Below are 16,644 nucleotides of genomic sequence, written 5' to 3' on the forward strand. Positions count from 1 at the left end.
TCAAAGAGTAACAGCAAGAAACTTCGCCAAAGAATACAATCTAGGGACTGTAAGCACATCACCAAAGCACTCAACAATCCCCCAAATTTCACAATTTCTGCGCCTTTCAAGCGTAATCTCTGCATACATAATCATCTTCTTACGGATATTAGGTTTATAATAAAGCAAACCCTCCTCCCACAAAACCGCTATCTTTCCACCATAATTAGCCAATTTAACATTGTTACCAGAGCAGAAATTGGGTAGTCCTAACAAACCTTTCAAATATCTCCACTTCCTTGCCTTAGTGTCATACCATCTAAACTCTCCTAAACTGCAAGAGTACAAAACATTCTCTATCTCGCAAGAAGCTACAAAATTATCATAATTCATTTCTACTCCAACCGTGTCCCATATACCTTCCTTGGAATTGTAAGCAACCGCCTTGCTTTGATAGTCAGTCGGTACCACCACATGGAACTTTCCGTCAATACATGTGGTTCTGCAGGAGTAGAAATCACATTTTGCCTTGCTGCAAGTGATAGTCGCACGATCCCAAATTTGTGTTTCAGTGTCGAACACCTCGAACGAGTTCTTCATGGACTTGGAATCACCATCTCTGAAACTTCCTGCCACGTATATCTTTCGATCAAGGACACTAGCAGAAATCATACGTAGCCCCTCCCGCAAGCTTGGTGCCTCGTGCCACGTGTGAGACCGACAATCCAAAATCCAGACGCTAGAGGAGGGCTTTTGGTTGCTCGATCCAGCAATGTTATAGATATTAGAACCAACCGCCACGAGACTCGAGAGGCGCAAAGCCGCAAAGGAGGAGAATGTAGGATTGGGACTCTAGACAAAACATACCCACTTGAGTTCTCCTTACTCTTAGTCGTGTCATTGGTTAGGGTTTGACCAGGTTTCCGACAGAGGGTTAACCAGCTAGTGTTCGTACCAGACTGTGACCACACATAGAGACAACTCTCGGTGCAGCCTAAGAGTGACCGGGTCTTGTATAGCTCTGGTGAAGCTAGGAGAGATCTAAAGCTCTTGGAGACGAGATATAGAATCGGATAGTACACTCTTGAGACGCGTGCAACGATGCTCAACAGCAAATCATGAGGAAGTGAAGGATTTGGAATCGATTGCAGCCTCGGCGACGGCTTCTTCTTCTTCATCTTCATATTCTTTTCCGGTGGTGACATGCATTGACGATATTAACGAGACAGCCGTATTGTAAGGTTAGCTTTTTGCTTGATCTTTATTTTTTGCGGCGGTTTATAAGTAGAATTTAGAACACCCTAGAATTTATGTACATATGTGCCAAAATTTGGGTAAGAAAAAATAAGTGGCTGGCTACATATGACAAATTTTATTTCCAATAAAAGCCACGAAAAATAAGGGGTTGGTTCATAGAAAATGCCAGAATGAAAAAAAAAAAGAAGTTTCCATTTACTTCTTCTTCAAGTTATCATCGTTTACTTTCCAAATTTCTCCTCAATGATGTTTAAAGTTAGTAAAAGATTGTTGCTCTTGGTCCAACATCTCATGGGAGTCTCTGATATCCAAAAAAAATGTCTTTTAACATACGTCTCACACAACTCACGCAAAACCTAAAGCATATACACAGAAAAAGATAAAGAGGAAGAGCAACGTTTTATCGACGAAAGGTAGAGAGTAAGTAGATACAGAGGCTCTGTGACAGAGCAAACGAACAGAAAAAATATATATAAACCTAAAGCTTCCAAGATCAGAACATCAAGGCTTTTAATAGGAACAAGACACCGTTTGTTGTTGTACAAGGGCATAGACCTACGTTACACTACAAGTAAGAAGATCAGAGATGTTGGAAAAAGACAGAAGATGATTGGGCATTTAAAACCATTTCTATTAAAGAATAGTACGTACTGTGACGTTTGTTTTACGGGTTTTGTCCTAATGGAAACAACACTTGTGGTGAACGTTGGCAAGGAAACCCTCTTTATCTTGTAATTGGGTATCTGATCGATCTTGCAGTCTTGCGGTACAATGGAGGAGCAAATGTGATGGTTTTGGGAGCGATTTTGGGGTATTTTATGGGGGTTTAGTGGTGGAAAGAAAGAATCTGGAGTTGGATCCAAGTGTAAAACGTTGTTGTTGTTATGTTCATTATGTGAATTACATTAATTAAATTTACAAAGCAAGGAATGGTGAAGAAAACATTTTAATATCAGTGTACCTTCTTACTTCATAGTGATCATTTTACATGCATGATGATCCAAGTGTTTATTCTAAGGAACTAGCTAGTTGTTTAAGAAAAGACGAATTCATATAGCTTTGATTATGGAGATACATTCATTAATTAACACCTTTTTAAGAAATTTCATGTTAACTATTAGCAAATATTTCCCCCTGTTGATTTTTTTTCAATTTGATTTTTACTTTTTAACAATCCAAAACTTTCTTTTTTGAGAAACTTTCATGTCGAAACTATTTGTGAAAATCTTCAATACGAAAACAGTTAATGGGTAGATAGAAAAATTCAAAAATATGATGGTTGGTTCATCACAGTGGTTTCAGGCCTTCACACGACCAAGTTGTGTACCTTGAATCATCGCTAAGCTTAAGCAATGATTTTTAGAACAAAACTTTTTCGAAGTCAAATTGACGAAAAAATATTGTGATCTTTTTTTTTTTTTTTTTTTTTTTTTTTGATCAAAGAGATGCTTTCATTCCATTCAAATAGATAGTTTAAAGTACAACACAAGGTAAACTAGAACAAAGCATAGAGCAATAAAAATACAGGGGTAGATAGAGACAATCGATATGAAAAGCTTGAGAGCTGTGGACCACTTGCTTAGGAGCAATATGGAGCTTGTGAGATCAAGACAAACCGATGCAGACTCCTTGAGCAAGTCAAAGGAGCAGGGAGCCACTGTCTTGAAACTTCGAAGACTGGGCGGAGGTGAAATTGGCAGAGCTGAGTTGCCAAGAGATCGAGCAGGGGTGTTATGGCTCTGAAGACCGGTTACTACACATGTAGTTGTTGGTCCAAGGTTGCTAGAAGAGTACTTAAAGAGGTTGTGGTAACCACTCCTCCTTGGAGTGAGGGTCATAATGCCACTAGTCTTCAAGCTAATGTGAGGGAACTTCAAGAAGTAGTTGATTAGCAGTTTAAAGGTCTTTGAGAATAGGCAAGGTGTAAGTGGAGAGTTGGTAAAGCCTCGGTAACCCCCACTCTTTAGAGGTGGGATCATAATGCCAAGCTTCCCTAAACTGTCATCCTTAATTGATTCTAGTAACAGGGTTCTTAATAGACTCTTGGGCCAATGAAGCAAAGGATGCAGATTAAGGTTCACTAGTAGTCTTCGGCCTAGTGGTATTCTTAATCTAAGCAACCAATGACTAGAAAGGGGAAGAGTGGAATTCAGACTGGACCTAGTTACAAGTTGACGCTGGAACAGTTGGGTTAATGATAATAGATAGGGTAAAGGATCAGGGAGAACCAGCAATACAGATAAACCAAATGGCGGATCAACATCATTATCAAAGCGATGCATTGCAAGCTTCCAAACCAAACTAAATAAACAGCCTTGACACAAGGGGGATACAACCACAATCGAAGTATCTAATGGTCTGCTACCGAGTGTAACTCGACTTGACCAAGCAGGACACAAAGATACTAGGCGGTTTGGTCTAAATATGCAATTAAGATCATGGGGTCTAAGGCAATTCCAGGTCAAGGATGATTTATATCTATAGTTTATCCAATGCAAACTATCTTCCAGGGTTTGAGAATAAGATTGGGGACTAGACCTAGGACAGAGGATTACCGAGAGAGAAGCAGAAGTCACCAAAGAGGCGGTTTTCTTTGTCAGACGATTCACCGGTGCCGGCGTCAAAACAGAGCTTCCGTACTTGGTGAGATTTGTATCCAAGGAGCGGTAAGGTGCGATATTTGACGGCTTAAGGGGGTGGTGAAATAGACGGAGACCGAGTCTAGAGGGACACTGATGGGTCTCTCGAGCAAAACCAAAGCGGTGAGGACTCGATGGTTGAAGCTGAAATAGCGGCGGAGATGAGATCTGAAATCTCAACATATCTCCGGGAGGTCTGAAACTGAGAGCAAATATACTACAGAGGAAGAGGAAGCCACGGAGAAGAAGAAAACAAGGCCCAGCGGCGCCGATCGGGTTCGACGCCGCCGGGGGAGCAGATTTCGGGGGTTGTGCCAGAGAGAAGAAGGAGGCTAGGGCGAACTCGATGATCCCAAAAAAATATTGTGATCATGTTTGTTGTTTCTAGTGCATTATGATTTATGACAATAACCGGCTTGCAGCCATATTCTTATACATGATCTTAGACCAATTGATTTTCCTTTTTGTAAACCTCAAGAGTCTTGATTTTCCTTTTTGTAAACCTATCACTTAAAAATCAGTAGAGTTCAATACCTCATCAAATGTCACATCACCTGGTCGTGTTGCAATGAAATAGAGTCAGCAATATAATCAGTTGACGTTCTTGTTTTAGTATATAAGCTAAGAATTTCACTCAACACACCAATTAGTTTCTTCTCAGGGATAATACAACAACCAAATTAATCATTATATATGATCAATATCCATCATCCAACCTGAGGAAGAATTGCTCAAACCTGTCAAATTCAAGAACAATAATTAATCCTCTACAATACTTTTTTGCTGAGTTAATCATTACATAACAATTTTCTTTGTAACAACTCTACTATTTATTTTCTTCTCTTGAGTATTTTTATATAATGGGACCATAAACTATAGTATTGGTTATGGCTTTGGAAAAAAACTATCGACATAAACAAACATATATATGAAAGAAATAAAGAAATATGGCTTCCCTGTTCATCTTGTTATTTGGTTTATGATCTTGCAGACAAAGCAACTGTGATGCTTTTGGGAGTGATTTTGGGGTATGTTATCGGGTTTTTTAGTCGTGGAAAGAAAGAAACTGGAGTTGGATCCAAGTAATAAAGAACGTTTTTGTTGTTGTTGTTGTTATGTTCATCATGTGAATTAGATTAGTTAAATTACAAAGCAAGCAATGGTGAAGAAAACATTTTAATATCAATGTACCTTCAATATTCGATTCGATTACTAAACTATATGAATTCGTATTTTCTTAAACTACTATAGTTTTCCTTAGACTAAACACACCATCGGGTGACCCGATTCGGGTCAAATGATCACTATGCAAATACGTCCATTAACAGTACCAAATGTTGCACTCAATTTACAAGACATTTGAACCAGACATCATATCTAAACGGTTTCATATTCTTTAAACACTGAATAATGAATATGATGAATGAACCTGGGTCTAGTCAAAGTCAAAATCAAGGTTTGACTTAACCTAAAATTAAAACGTTTTAAACCAACGTACTATAAACTTGAAAATTCATCCGGTTTTCATTTAAATTAAGCTAAAATTGAACTAAACCAATCAGTATATATGTTTAACCAAAAATAAATTAGTAATTGTTGAAAAACCAAACTTAATTGAGTATTCAACATCCACTTTGAAAAAAATCAAGAATATATTAATCTCCCAAATATTACTCTGTTGACATTTTTCAATTTGATTTTTACTTTTTAACAGAATAAAATACTTTTTTTGAGAAAATTTCATGTTAAAAACTATTTGCAAATATTTCCCTGTCGACATTTTTCAATTTAATTTTTACTTTTTAACAATCAAAAACATCTTTTGAGAAACTTTCATGTTAAAAACTATTTGTAAAAAATCCAATACGAAAACCAGTTATTGGCTAGATAGAAAAATATTTCACGACCAAGTTGACTATCTTGAATCATCATCGCCAAGTTTATGCAAAAGAAGCTCAATGACTTTTGGATGAAAACGTTTTCAATGTCAAATTGATAAAAAGAAGAAAATAGTGTGTCCATGTTTGTTGTTTCTAGGGCCATTCGCAGTGTAGCTCAGAGTCTCCAATATTCCCATTTCTTAGAACATTTGAAGACTCTGACCAAACCAAATCAGGTATATTGGGAGTTTTTAGCTCCCTTTTCATTCTAAGGGCAAAACAAAAAGATATATCCGATTATATAGGAGAGTTAATTCATCTAGAAGCATAAGCAATGCTTATATCATGTCTTCCTATAAAGACCTGAGAAAGTAAAATGCTACAAAAACAAAGAGATGACATCTCAGTTTTGTTTTATACCTTATGTATATAGCTCGACCCTTGTGTTCTGCAAGCAAGCAAGTTTCAGTTTCAAATTGACTAAGCTTTCTCGATAAAAATCTAACCCATTGATTGAAAAAAAAGAACACACAATAACCAGCTTGCAAACGTATTCTTATATCTGATCTTAGATCTATTGATTTTGCTTTTTATAAAAATCAGTAGAGTTCAATACCTCATCAAATGTCACATCACCTGGTCGTGTTGCAATAAAATAGAGTCAGCAATATAATCAGTTGACGTTCTTATTTTAGTAGTAAGCTAAGAATTTCACTCAACACACCAATTAGTTTCTTCTCTGAGATACATACAACAACCAAATTGATCATTATGATCAGTATCAATCAACCAACCTGAGGAAGAATTGCTTGTAATTCTTATTTGCTCAAACCTGTAATATTCAAGAACAATAATTAATCCTTTACAATCCTTTTTTGCTGAGGTATGTGCCTCAAATAGACGGTAAGGATACATAACAATTTGCTTCGTAACAACTCTATTATTTTTCTTCTTCCCTGCGTACTATTATACAATGGGACCAGAAACTAATCTGTATTGGCTATGGATTTTGGAAAGAAACCATTGACAGAAACAAACGTATGAAAGGAAGAGAGAGATCAGAAAGAAATGCTTACTTCTGATATTCTCAAATGTGCTTAAAACCAACTGATCTCTTTCAAGCTCCAAATCCATTGCAGAAGTAATATCCTGATTAACGCATATAATCAGGTGAGTTAAAATACTATATAAGATTCTCAACGAATACAACTAACTAATATCTGCTGAAACATCATCACTATCAACCAACCTGACAAAAAATATATCCAGATCCGTAGCTACCACCCTGCAAAAGTGAAAATATCAATAATAGCCATTGAAAACAAATATTGTTGTAAACATTGTTATATAATTTACTATTCAACTTCTAATATTCTAAAATGCAATACCAAACAATTAATTAATTACATCATTACCTGGTGTTAAGGAAATAACAGGTGACAAAATTTCATACCCATCGGAAGAAGAATCTAAATCCATGTCGAGGCATTTGAAAGGCAACATGGAAGAGAGTTTCTCACTCACGCACCACCATCATTCCACTTCTGATTTACAGACCCATCATCAAGTAAGAAGTGTCTCAAACCGAGCCGAGGCATTTGAATAGGCAATACGAAACTGGTAAAGAGGTAATTTAAATTACCTCATTTCATGCACTACCATTAATCCATTTCTGATTTTCAGACTCATCATAACGAGGCATTTGAAAGGCAACACGGGACAGAGTTTCTCACTCATGCACTACCATCATTCCATCTCAGATTTACAGACTCATCATAACAAGTCTTAGACCTAAGTCGAGGCATTTGAAAGGCAACACTGGACAGAGTTTCTCACTCATGCACTACCATCATTCCATCTCAGATTTTCAGACTCATCATAACAAGTCTTAAACCTGAGTCGAGGCATTTATTTAAAAGGCAACACGGGACAGAGTTTCTCACTCATGCACTACCATCAATCCATTTCTGATTTTCAGACTCATCATAACAAGTCTTAGACCAGAGCCGAGGCATTTGAAAGACAACACGGGACAAAGGTTTTCACTCATTGCACCACCATCATTCCTTCTCTGATTTATAGACTCATCATAAGAAGAATCTAAAACCGAACCGAGGCATTTGAATAGGCAACACGAGACTGGTAAAGAGGTAATTTAAATTAACTCATTTCATGCACTACCATCAATCCATTTCTGATTTTCAGACTCATCATAACAAGTGTTAGACCTGAGTCGAGGGATATGAAAGGCAACACGGGACACAGAGTATCTCACTCATGCACTACCATCATTCCATCTCAGATTTACAGACTCATCATAACAAGTCTTAGACCTGAGTCGAGGCATTTAAAAGGCAACACGGGACAGAGTTTCTCACTCATGCACTACCATCATTCCATCTTTACAGACTCATCATTGTCAACCCATTTCTAATTTTCAGAGTCATCATAACAAGACTCTTAGACCAGAGCCGAGGCATTTGAAAGGCAACACGGGACAAAGTTTTTCACTCACTGCACCACCATCATTCCTTCTCTGATTTATAGACTGATCATAAGAAGAATCTAAAACCGAACCGAGGCATTTGAATAGGCAACACGGGAGTGATGAAGAGGTAATTTAAATTACCTCATTTCATGCACTACCATCAATACATTTCTATTTTGCAGACCCATCATCATAATAAGAGTCTTAAACCCGAGCCGAGGCATTTGAAAGGCAACACGGAACAGAGTTATCACTCACGCACCACCATCATTCCACTTCTAATTGGTAGACTCATCATAAGAAGAGTCTAATACCTGAGCAGAGGCATTTGAAGGGACTTGTAAAGAGGTACCTCATTTCATGCACTACCATCGTTCCATTTCTTTCAGACTCATAATAAGAGTCTTAGACCAGAGCCGAAGCATTTGAAAGGCAACACGGAACAGAGTTTCTCACTGACGCACCACCATCATTCCACTTTTGATTTGTAGACTCATCATAAAAAGAGTCTCAAACCAAGCCGAGGCATTTGAATAAGCAATAAGGGACTGGTAAAGAGGTAATTTAAATTACCTCATTTCATGCACTACCATCAATCCATTTCTATTTTTCAGACTAATCATAACAAGAGTCTCAAACCCAAGCCGAGGCATTTGAAAAGGCAACAAGAGACAGAGTTTCTCACATGCACTAACCATCATTCCATCTCTGATTTGTAGACTCATCATAAGAAGAGTCTAATACCAAGCCGAGGCATTTGAATAGGCAACACAGGACAGAGTTTCTCACTCAGGCACCACCATCATCCCACTTTTGATTTGTAGACTCATCATAAGAAGAGTCTCAAACCAAGCCGAGGCATTTGAGTAAGCAATAAGGGACTGGTAAAGAGGTAATTTAAATTACCTCATTTCATGCACTACCATCAATCCATTTCTATATTTCAGACTCATCATAACAAGAGTCTCAAACCCAAGCCGAGGCATTTGAAAAGGCAACAAGAGTCAGAGTTTCTCACATGTACTAACCATCATTCCATTTGTAGACTCATCATAAGAAGAGTCTTATACCGAGCCGAGGCATTTGAATAGGCAACACAGGACAGAGTTTCTCACTCACGCACCACCATCATCCCACTTTTGATTTGTAGACTCATCATAAGAAGAGTCTCAAACCAAGCCGAGGCATTTGAATAAGCAATAAGGGACTGGTAAAGAGGTAATTTAAATTACCTCATTTCATGCACTACCATCAATCCATTTATATTTTTCAGACTCATCATAACAAGAGTCTCAAACCCAAGCCGAGGCATTTGAAAAGGCAACAAGAGACAGAGTTTCTCACATGCACTAACCATCATTCCATCTCTGATTTGTAGACTCATCATAAGAAGAGTCTAATACCAAGCCGAGGCATTTGAATAGGCAACACAGGACAGAGTTTCTCACTCAGGCACCACCATCATCCCACTTTTGATTTGTAGACTCATCATAAGAAGAGTCTCAAACCAAGCCGAGGCATTTGAGTAAGCAATAAGGGACTGGTAAAGAGGTAATTTAAATTACCTCATTTCATGCACTACCAGCAATCCATTTCTATATTTCAGACTCATCATAACAAGAGTCTCAAACCCAAGCCGAGGCATTTGAAAAGGCAACAAGAGTCAGAGTTTCTCACATGTACTAACCATCATTCCATTTGTAGACTCATCATAAGAAGAGTCTTATACCGAGCCGAGGCATTTGAATAGGCAACACAGGACAGAGTTTCTCACTCACGCACCACCATCATCCCACTTTTGATTTGTAGACTCATCATAAGAAGAGTCTCAAACCAAGCCGAGGCATTTGAATAAGCAATAAGGGACTGGTAAAGAGGTAATTTAAATTACCTCATTTCATGCACTACCATCAATCCATTTATATTTTTCAGACTCATCATAACAAGAGTCTCAAACCCAAGCCGAGGCATTTGAAAAGGCAACAAGAGACATAGTTTCTCACATGCACTAACCATCATTCCATTTGTAGACTCATCATAAGAAGAGTCTAATACCGAGCCGAGGCATTTGAATAGGCAACACAGGACAGAGTTTCTCACTCACGCACCACCATCATTCCACTTTTGATTTGTAGACTCATCATAAGAAGAGTCTCAAACCAAGCCGAGGCATTTGAATAAGCAATAAGGGACTGGTAAAGAGGTAATTTAAATTACCTCATTTCATGCATTACCATCAATCCATTTATATTTTTCAGACTCATCATAACAAGAGTCTCAAACCCAAGCGGAGGCATTTGAAAAGGCAACAAGAGACAGAGTTTCTCACATGCACTAACCATCATTCCATCTCTGATTTGTAGACTCATCATAAGAAGAGTCTAATACCGAGCCGAGGCATTTGAATAGGCAACACAGGACAGATTTTCTCACTCACGCACCACCATCATTCCATCTCTGATTTGTAGACTCATCATAAGAAAAGTCTAATACCAAGCCGAGGCATTTGAATAGGCAACACGGGACTTGTAAAGAGGTAATTTAAATTACCTCATTTGATGCACTAACCATCATCAACCCATTTCTTATTCATGTCCCAACATTAGAATAGGCAACACCAAATCTAACCTTTTCCATTTGCTTTGCTCCCTTGGTTTCAGAGGTTTGTATTGTCCAACAGCCTGTTCATATGTTAAATAAAAGATATCATCAGATTACTGAGCCATATCTATCTCAGGAATGAGCCATTAGTCAGTTTCAGCATAACAACTTAAGTTCACGACAATACTAAACTAGACTAAAAACCATTGTCCAGCTATATCACGACCAAAAGATGCATAACACACATACACAAGAAAAAAACAAATATATTGTAAAAAAAAAACTAACTTTCTGACATAATAATCTCAAAATCAAGTGTTACTGAATCAATTTATATGTCGAAGTAAAACTAAGATTAGCAATGGATCTATGTAACTCCTACTCTTTTTGGTAACACCAAAAAATCCTAATCAGAACCTAAACAAAACAAACACATATGTTGTGAAAAAGGCTAACAATTCTTTACCATTATAGTCACAAAATCAAGTTACATAATCAATACAGATCCAAGTAAACCGCAATAAACAATTGAAATGTATGTTGAAATTTGTCTCATCTCGTTCATGAAGCAAGCACATCGTTTCCAAAAATATTATAAGAACCACCATAAACTCGTGAGATTAGGAATTGAAGAGATAAGAAAAGAAAGTTCTCATGACCTGCTAGTAGAAGACTTCCGCGACAAATCAGATCCGTAGAACCTCTCTGGTAAAGCGGATTTGATCGGAGATGGAGAAGCCGAGGTCGAGGATCAGAGACAAGAAGAATCGAAGACCTTAAGATTAGAGAAAATACCCAATCAACGGTAAGGATACAAATTGAATAAGTTTCACCAGATTCTTATGACATTCAAAAAAAAAAAAAAAAAAAACCCTACAATCGTGAGATGAGCGATGGATAGAAGAGATCAGAAACGGACCTTTTTGTTGAGAATTCCGTCGGTGTATGATGCGGTGGCGTAGAACCCCTCTGAGTAAACGGATTTGACCGGAGATGAAAGAAGCAGAAGAGCAGAGAGAGATTGGACGAATCAAAAACCCTAATTGGAATCATATACAGAGAGAGAGAGAGAGATATAGTTTTTTCTAAACAAATCCACGCGTCCAAAGTATTGTAACGGCTCTTTCTAATGACCGAACAAAATATTAGCTTCCATCGTCAAACGCTGTCGTTTCATCGCCATGGTAATTTACTAATTCGTGTGTTCTCTCTCTCTCTCTCTCTAATTATTTGCTTTTTGAACTTTGACACATTTTGCTTATTCATGTAACTAAAAATAACATATCCGTTTATTTGGTGAATTGCATCGAGACGATTCACTTTTTTTATAAGATAACCGTGGAGCTTTAAAAAAAAAAAAAACTTAAACTTTATTTGCAAAAGTTGTTTAAGATCTAATGTCTCTATGTATTTTTTTTTCATGAATTTTCTGTTACAAATTATTAATAATGAATATCTTTCATGGTGTAACTATAAACTATAATTATATAAGTTCATTTAAAAAAAAAACTCATACACAAAAATAAATCACATTCACTTTACATTCTTTTGTTATAATTATATAACAATTAAAATATCAAGTTATGTATATTTATAAGACCATAACATGATTGTAGTTTTATAAGATGATAATGTCAAGTTCTGCAATATTTTTGTCCATTACAGTGATAATCTGTATGAACTCTACAGTGATAATTTCAGTTTAGAGCCTTTATAATCACCGCACTTAAACGAGGTAACTGTACTTGTGTTATGGAAAATTTATTAGTTTAATACAAAAATAATGTTCATTGTTCTTTCTTTGTTAACACATTCCTTTGTTCTTTCTTTTATACAGCAAAATAATGTTCATTGAATAATAATGATCTTGAGTACTCAAGAAAAAAAGGTCGTGCATTTTTAATAGCTTTTTGACAGAGACTGAGTTTCTTAGAGGAGGGAAGCAGTATAGCTTTTTGAAGAGTGATCTGGAGTGTGTGAATAGGAGCAAGACACCGTTTGTTGTGTTGCAAGGGCATAGACCTAATGTACGCTACAAGTAGGAAGATTAGAGACGCTGCGATAAGGTAGAGGATGATCGAGCATTTGGGAAAGACTCACTCTTTTGTATGTGGGAAACCACGACGGAGAAGTTCATGATGTTGTTGAGATTTTGGCATCTGGGGAAGTTATTAGCGGTAGTGATACGACAAATTTGGATCTGAATCTGATATTGCAGTCTTGTGGTACATTGAAGGAGCAAGTGTGATGGTTTTGGGAGTGATTTTGAGGTATTTTGTTGGCTTCTTCAGTCGTAAAAAGAAAGAATATGGAGTTGGATCATCTAATGGTAGTTGGATCCAAATGAAAACCGAGGAGACGTGATTCAACTGATTTGTTTTTGTTTGTTTGTTTGCCACACACAGGTTTGTATAGCATTCTTATACTATATCTTACGAGGTCAGGTACCATATAAAAAGCTTACACACATTATTATTTTTTTTGCTTCAAAAGTTCAAAGACATTTTTTGGTCACAAAAGAGATAGATAACTCATTTCCTCAATAGTTGCATACACTCAAAAGAAGGGAAAACGGCCAATTCCCCCATGAACTTACTTGCTTTATCGTATTCCTATCCGAAACTTTCAAGTGTGCTTAAAACTACATGAACTAATATATAATTTGAATTTACTACCTAAACTTTATAAATGTGGCCAAAACCTACCAATCAGAAGATGCCGTTAATTAAACCGTTAGTGTAGCTGATTGGGATGCCACGTAGATGAACAAAACGACGTAGTTTCACTAAAATTAATTTGTTTGAAAAAATGACAGCTGATGAGTCGAACCATTGACCTCTCCATACATTCACCCGACTCAATACCAAATGTGCTACAAGACTTCTACTTGTGACATACACATACGTATATATAACCGCTTTCGATTCTTCTTCTTCTTCTTCCCGTGAACCATTGATAGAAAGAAACAAATTTGCAGAGACAAAGAGATTTCAATTCTGTTTTGACAAAGAAATTAATAACCCAAGAACTGTCATTGATTCGCCTTTTTCTTTTTTAATGTCTGCTCCGTCGTCATCTCATCTAAGATTTTTTGTAAAGTCGTATTTTTTTTTTTTTTCTGTTTTTCAAATTTTATCTTTTGGTATTCTTTAAGAATATTTCCATCTGGGTTTATGTTATTGAAGCACTTGGTGTTTGAATTCCTTATCGAGACCTGTAAAATTGGGCGTTTTCAAGTTTTCATATTACCTCAACTTGGGTATTGATTAAAGGGGGGTTTTAGGTGTTTAATTTTTGCTAAATTGTGTAAACTATTTGATTTGTTGAGCTTTGATGATGCTTACTTGCTTAGGAAACGAAACTGATTTTTCTTATAAATGGTTCGTCGAGTCTAAGGGGGTGTTATTCAACAAAGTTTTTAATGGATTTAAAATACTAGTAGATTTTAGAGTCTAATGGTTTTGTAAATGAATTGAATGTGGATTTGGATGTCATTAGTGGATTTGAAAAACATTATTGATGGTTTTGAAAGTCATTACTAGTGGACTTTTTTTTACTTTTGAAGGTAAATAAAAAAAATAGAACTTATCCATAAATTGGGTTGTGAATTAAAACCACATTAATAAACTAAATTATTAAAATGGCGGACCTAATCGTCTCCTCCGTCGAGTCCTTGTTCGAAGTCCATCGGTACGAGTAATCTCCGGCACAACACAACAACAGATAGAATCGGAACGCTCGGCCTGTATTTCGCCACAATCTCCACCGTGTAACCTCCCTTGGTGGGAACCACAATCGCAGCCGCACATAGACTTCTATCCGTCGAAACAGCTGAAGCGGCTAAGCTTTCAATAGGGGACAACGGCAAGGAAACATAGACTGTGCATTGTGTCGTAATCAAGGAAGTCCTCTGCTTCCTTACAGATCCTTGACATTGTAAGGACGGCGGTTTCAGGGTGAGCTCCGGCGGCGGTTTCTCCGCTTAGCATGAGTCGATGAGATACTCATGAGAAGTCTGAGAGATGAAATACTTCAAAAATTGTTAGGATTGTGTTTGTTCCTGTTTTGGATGTAAATTACGTTAAAATCTAAAGTGAAACAAAATCCATTGGAAATAGAATAACAACAATTTTACAAGTGCTTTAAAATCATCCAACAAATGTTTAATCCAATAACACCAAATTTTATTGTATTTTTTAGAATACCTAATTGAATAACGCTGGATTTTGAAATACACCCAACTCCATTAAAATACAAGGTTGAATAACACCCCCTAAGTCATCAATGACATGGTTTTGTTTGTTCAGATCTGTCTCCTGCTTTCAATTGTTGATGAGGAAGAAGAAACACGAGATTATATATATAGTTAGGTTTCGTTTTACAATGAGAGCTCTTGTAGCAATTTGGTATTTAGTTGAGTACGTCACTACGTTGAGGTCGCCAGTTCGACTCCTTTGTTTACCTTTTTTTCAACAAAAAATTTCGGGTAGGAATACGATAAAGCAACTAAGTTCATGGGGGAATTGGCCGTTTTTCCCTCAAAAGAACACAAAGTATTCCAAATAAATATGATATTACCAAAAGAAAACACGTTTCAAGTCTTGTGACGCCATTTATCAAAGAGTAACAGCAAGAAACTTCGCCAAAGAATACAATCTAGGGACTGTAAGCACATCACCAAAGCACTCAACAATCCCCCAAATTTCACAATTTCTGCGCCTTTCAAGCGTAATCTCTGCATACATAATCATCTTCTTACGGATATTAGGTTTATAATAAAGCAAACCCTCCTCCCACAAAACCGCTATCTTTCCACCATAATTAGCCAATTTAACATTGTTACCAGAGCAGAAATTGGGTAGTCCTAACAAACCTTTCAAATATCTCCACTTCCTTGCCTTAGTGTCATACCATCTAAACTCTCCTAAACTGCAAGAGTACAAAACATTCTCTATCTCGCAAGAAGCTACAAAATTATCATAATTCATTTCTACTCCAACCGTGTCCCATATACCTTCCTTGGAACTGTAAGCAACCGCCTTGCTTTGATAGTCAGTCGCTACCACCACATGGAACTTTCCGTCAATACATGTGGTTCTGCAGGAGTAGAAATCACATTTTGCCTTGCTGCAAGTGATAGTCGCACGATCCCAAATTTGTGTTTCAGTGTCGAACACCTCGAACGAGTTCTTCATGGACTTGGAATCACCATCTCTGAAACTTCCTGCCACGTATATCTTTCGATCAAGGACACTAGCAGAAATCATACGTAGCCCCTCCCGCAAGCTTGGTGCCTCGTGCCACGTGTGAGACCGACAATCCAAAATCCAGACGCTAGAGGAGGGCTTTTGGTTGCTCGATCCAGCAATGTTATAGATATTAGAACCAACCGCCATGAGACTCGAGAGGCGCAAAGCCGCAAAGGAGGAGAATGTAGGATTGGGACTCTAGACAAAACATACCCACTTGAGTTCTCCTTACTCTTAGTCGTGTCATTGGTTAGGGTTTGACCAGGTTTCCGACAGAGGGTTAACCAGCTAGTGTTCGTACTAGACTGTGACCACACATAGAGACAACTCTCGGTGCAGCCTAAGAGTGACCGGGTCTTGTATAGCTCCGGTGAAGCTAGGAGAGATCTAAAGCTCTTGGAGACGAGATATAGAATCGGATAGTACACTCTTGAGACGCGTGCAACGATGCTCAACAGCAAATCATGAGGAAGTGAAGGATTTGGAATCGATTGCAGCCTCGGCGACGGCTTCTTCTTCTTCATCTTCATATTCTTTTCCGGTGGTGACAT

The 16,644-nt window shown here is 37.4% G+C and overlaps 2 pseudogenes; both read right to left on the reverse strand.

The window, feature by feature from the left end:
• On the reverse strand, nucleotides 1-1,184 carry LOC147937635 (F-box/kelch-repeat protein At5g51250 pseudogene; annotated as a pseudogene).
• Nucleotides 1,185-15,460: 14,276 nt separating this feature from the next.
• On the reverse strand, nucleotides 15,461-16,644 carry LOC147937636 (F-box/kelch-repeat protein At5g51250 pseudogene; annotated as a pseudogene).

Source organism: Camelina sativa, chromosome 9 (assembly GCF_030686135.1).
Source record: "Camelina sativa cultivar CO46 ecotype springtype chromosome 9, ASM3068613v1".
Classification (NCBI taxonomy): domain Eukaryota; kingdom Viridiplantae; phylum Streptophyta; class Magnoliopsida; order Brassicales; family Brassicaceae; genus Camelina; species Camelina sativa.